Consider the following 6,000-nt stretch of genomic DNA (forward strand, 5'->3'; position numbering starts at 1 on the left):
TATCTATTTCCATCCCTTTCCATTTTGTTGCCATTAGATTATTATCATTACACTTTTATTTATTCTTACATCTTATCTGCACATACTGGAAATACATAAAAGTTATTAGCATCTTAAGATATTGGCCCATATGCATAACACACCTTAATCATTTTACTTTCTCTATCCCAGTGCTCCCCTCCTCTCTCTTTACCAGATCTGCTTCCTATCTTCACAAAGTCTACATTTCAATTTTTAAACATTTGTCTTTTATTTTGTTCTTCAAATTATTAATATTTTGTTTCTCTTTCAATAAGAGAAACCAAGAAACAATTAACTGTCTGTGCCTGATTTACTTCCCTGGCCATTACATCAGTTTTCTTAAAATTGAGTCAAATTTATCCTTCTTTATGATCATATTTTTAAAATTTTACAATTATGAATTGTGCTACTCTAAACGTGAATATGGATGTATCCCTGTAATATGATACCAGCAGTAACTCTTTCTGAAACAAAGAGTTACTTCGAGGATATATAGGTAGTTCAAATGGTCTTTCTATTTATAACTTGGTAAGGATTTTTTACGCATATTTCCATTGTACTAGTTTTCAGTCCTACCTACGATGTGGAAGATTTCCGTTTTCCTTGTATTCCTTGCCAGGATTTATTTTTCATTGTGCTCTTGAAAATAGCTATTTATATTGGAGTAAAATGAAATATTAGTGTTGTTCTGATTTGTATTTTTCTAATGGCCATAGACGTTGAACATTGTTAATGTACTTATTGGCCATTCGTACTTTGAGAAGTGTCTATTCATTTCAATTTTCCATTTTAATATGCCCTTTTATTTTCATGTGTCTTTTTGTTGTTGTTGTTCTTGTTCCATTCTCTCTATGCGCTCAGTAGTTGGTGAAATTTTCCTCATTCTGTAAGTTGTTTCATCCTTTAGCTTTCTCCTTTCCTGTACAGAACATTTTAATAATCTCCTTGTTAATATTTGGTATTATTCTTGTGCATGTAAAGTTCCATTCAGAAAGTTCTTGTTTATGTTATATTTCCAAAGTTTTACCTGTTTTATCTTCCAGCAGATTTTATGTTTCTGTGTTTATATCTAAGCATTTGATCTATTCTCATTTGGTTTTAGTACAAGGCAAGAGATATATGTCTATATTTTTACTTGTGTTAATTTTAACTTCTTAATTTCCTAAATGTTAATTTCCCTCTTATTTTCTATTTATACTGGTGGAATAGTGATTTATTTGTTTTTTCTGGTATTTCCATATATGATTTTTCTCACTACAGTTGATTTTCTTCTCTTCGAACTTGACTGGTAGTAAACCCTCAGAAGATTCTGTTCCCTAAGGAGTCCTTCAATTAAAAGTGAAACAGATATTCATTCAAACTGATTCACAAATAGCAACAAAGAAACAAAAGAAATTACTCTACCCAAGGCCTATCACTTTGATAAATAAATCCAAATATATCTAAGTTGATAAAGTGTTAGGCAACAAATTCAAAACATTGATTTTTAATAAAATGATCAATGATTTCAAAGAGAGCACAAATAAACAGCTGAATGGATAGAAAATATTATTGGAAATAAAGCAAAAATAATTCACTGGAAAGCTTCACCAAGAAACTTAGTCAACCAGAAGAGACAAATTCAGGGCTCAAGGACAAGCTTGGTGAATTATGCCATTTGGATACTAAAAAAGCAAAACTTTAAAAATGTGGACAAATGTTCATGAACTCTGGTAAGATGTAAAAAACCTAAATCAGATATTTTTCATTCAGAAGAGAGTACTGAGCTATAGAATAAGTATATATTCACTGAAATAATAGGGTAAAATAAACATGTATCTTCAGAAAGATATGGATATCCATGTACAGAAGGCATTTCGAATTGTAACCAAAAAAGAACCCCTCACATCATATTATATTTAAAATGCCAAAAATACAGAGCAAGGAAAGAATATTAAAAGCTTCCAGAGAAATATCAGGTCACTTATAAAGACAAGCCCCATCTGAATAGCTTCTGATTTTTTAGCAGAAACAATGAAAAATAGAAGGGAATGGAACAATGCATTTGAAACCCTAAAAGAAAATAACTGCCAACTTAGATTACTGTGCCCAGCAAAACTATTCTTCAGAATTAAAAGATAAATAAAGGTTTCCCAAAGTGAGCATAAATGAAAGGAATAGATAGCCACTAAACTAGTACTTCAGAAAATAGCTAAAAGAATCCTATATATGCAGAGCAATAGTAGAGAAGAAAATGAGAAGCAGAAAAAAAGTATGATAAAAAAGAAAATGACAGAGAACTAGTATACATTCTCCAATAATAACCTTCATTTAAATTATCCTAATTCTCCAGTTAAAAGACACAGATTGGCAGAATTAAATTTACAAAAGAACTCTTGTATAGCTACAAGCAACATACTTTATTATCAAAGACATAATATGGACTAAAAGTGGATGCATACCAAATGACATTTTAATGCAAATCAAACCAAAAGCAAGCAGAACTGTACTCATGTCAGAAAAAGCAAATTTTAAGCTAAAATTAGAAGAGACCAAGTGATTTACTTCATGTTGGTGAAGATAACAACCTACCAAGAACATAAAACTATTGTGAGTTATGTTTGTATGGAAAATGAGTACATTACATTCAATACATCAATCACTAATCAATGTAAGGAATCAGATAGGTCCCAATAGAATGTGAGTATATAATTTTAATACATACACAGACAATGAAGATTAAAAATAAATTAAACTATAGTTACTACAAATTAAACTAGAATTAACAGACATCTACCAAATATTTTATGTACTTCTGGAGAATATACATTCTTTTCAATAGCTTATGGAGCTTTACCACAAATGTATAATATGTTTGCCATGAAGTGCATTTTAACAGATATGGAACACTGGCACTATGCATCAGCTTGATAGAAACAATAAGTTCTGATATTCCATTGCATAGACTTGGGCATTAATAATGTGCTGTATATTTCAGGATAGGAGAAAAGTGCACAAGGAATACTTTTTGCATAATAGAACAAATAGTCAATAATGAAGTTATAATTTTGTTTATTAATAGCATTGTTGGATACATTAAAATATTTGTGTTTAAAGTTATACCTAGAAACTCAAAGGATTAATAGTAAAATAAAAATATATCAGATACATTATTGAAATGGTGTAAATTGCATTAAAGGTTGATGATTCATTGAATAACAACATATAATTAGCCAAATGATCCAGTATCCAAATATTTGGTTCTCTCCACCTTACATTTTAGACTCAACTCATCTTTCTGCATACATAAATTCAACCATTGTATCTTAGTTACTCTATATTTTAAGTGAAAATTTCAACCTGACATGCTTTGTGGCTAATATTCCAAAGATCACATAATTAAAGAATTTCCAGTTTCAATTTAATCCCCATCAAACTGTCAGTAACATTCTTCACACAACTACAAAATTAACCCGTAGTGAAGCACAAAAGCATTACACTAGTCAAAGTAAATCTGAGTAAAAATAATAATTGCTGGAGGTGACACAATATTTGATTTCAAAATACACCACAAAGTCAGAATAACAAAAACAAAGTGTGGTACCATCATAAGAACAGTCACATGAATGAGTGGAAGAAAGTGGAGGACACAGATATGAGTCAGTACTGATACAACTATCTAATTCTTGACAAAGGGAAATTCCATATTGTTTAGTCACATGGTATCCAAAGGAACTCAAGGAGAAAACACTGAAAAACTTAGAAATAGATGCCAACATACAATTTGTCTTCTATATATGTGATTGCAGAAAGCTTTTAATGTGGTGGAGATTGTCTGGCAAGTACTCAAACAAGGTATCTACACTGTTAAAGTTTTTTTTTGGTACTGGTAGTAGTCTTTAGCCTGAATTATTTCCAGACTTCTTTGTCACCAATTGTGTAAGTTAAAAAGAATTAAAGACATATTATGATGAGACATACATGTCCCTGTTTGTAGTAACACAATTCATGACTGAACCTTGGAAGTGGCCTATATATGTAACAACAGATGAATGGGTACAGAAAATGATTTTACACACAACGGAGTGCTACTTGTCCATAAAGAAAAATATATTTAAATCTGTAAGAAATTGAATGTACCTTGAGACCATAATATTAAATGAAATAAATCAGGCACACTAGCTTTAATGAGTTATCTTATATGAGAAACCAATATATAAATTAATTAGAGAAAAATGAAAGATAATATAAAACAAGGAGATAAATCTTTTGAAAAAGGGAAGGGGAGCAAGAGATCAATGGAGGAGAGAATGAAGTAGAAGGAAATGAAAAAATCGATATATGTTATATATATGTACCAACTCCCCATGACAAATGTAATTATTATTATGTGCTATGATCATGTAATAATAGAAATAAACAAAAATAAGCTTTAAATCATTTATACAAACTGTTACTTTTAATGAAACAATATAGATCTATGCTTTTGGCTTCAACTTTTTAAAATTTTTCTTTCATTTCTTCCCAATTGGAGAACTTCTTCCCATTGTTTTGCAGTATTTCAATGTATTATCCATAACAAATTTGACTTTATTAGTTTATTTAACTTCTATATATTTGTATAGTTTTATTCCTCGTTGCTTCTAATTCCTTCTCCTAACTTACTATTATGCAAAACAATCAACATATTTAGGGCAATGTATTTAATTGTGAATCACTTCCTTATATTGAATGTTTCATTTAACCATATATGTACACTGAAAAAAGAAAAAAATTAACAGAAGTGGCTGTTAATGAAGCTGAGCCATAAGGTAATTCAACTTCTTCATGCTTATGCAACTACTAAGCCTCATTAATAACATATCATTTCCATCTGATGATTTGAAAACTATGGCAGGATCCAGTTTACAATCACAGCTTCAGTCATGCAATATTTAGACATTAACATTTATACACTTAAAATCTACCAAGGCTTACTTGAAAAATGACTTTTGGGCCTCTGTAAAAGTCGTTGAGATTGTTATTATCCATTAACTGATTTAGATATTGCTCAAGTACCAAAAATGCTTCATTTTTTCTGATCATTTCACCCTACTAGAACTACTAAAGTTAATTAATAAGATGTTTAAAAACTGTATTTATGATGGTCTAATGTTGCTGTCTGTTAAAGTTTTAAATAAGGGATGTGTATCATTAAAATAAGAAATACAATGCATGGTTGCTTCCATGAGATAATAACAAGATATGTTGCTGACTATCTTAATTTGAATGTCACAAAACAGCTTTCATAACACCAAATAGAAATATTTGGTAAAAGCAGTATATAACATACTTACCATTTAACTCCATAAAAATAATTCTGGTGATGATTTTATGATTATTTGCTAAATTATTAATGTAATAATCACTCAGAGTAGAAGAGAAAACTTTGGCCAAGTTTCCCACTACACTTTACTATTTGGTCATCTCCACACACATTATTGTTCTGTATTGTTCATTTTAACATCACATTTAGTACATCAAATATAATTTTTTTTTTATTTAAAGAAAAGGAAACAAAAGAATACATGGAGATAAAAAAGGGTAGAAATAATACAAACTTACAGAAAAACAAACGGTAAGAAATTGCTGGTTGATAAGTTACACATTGTCATCTTAGAAATAGCTGTTCATGTTATAGAATTAAAGTATTTAGAATGACATTCATAAAGTGACACTACAAACCCTTCTGCTCTATGATCGAACAAGTGCTCAGTAATATGGTTATCAGTCCTACACATTTGTTTTACATCTCAAAAAGGGTAAGATTAAACATATCAAAACAGAACAAAGCAGTTAAAAAAGCAATTTAAAGAAATACAGATTTCAAGCAAGCCCACTGGAGATCTTCATTGTCTATCTAATTGTCTCTAGTTTCTTACAAATAGTTGTCCCCATCTTCACCCACCTTATATACTTATTGTATATTATAGAACTAATCAAATCATTGGAGGCTTTTTA

This window comes from Cavia porcellus, unplaced genomic scaffold (genome assembly GCF_034190915.1).
Source record: "Cavia porcellus strain 051 isolate PalLab524CR breed Dunkin Hartley unplaced genomic scaffold, mCavPor4.1 scaffold_6, whole genome shotgun sequence".
NCBI classification, from domain to species: domain Eukaryota; kingdom Metazoa; phylum Chordata; class Mammalia; order Rodentia; family Caviidae; genus Cavia; species Cavia porcellus.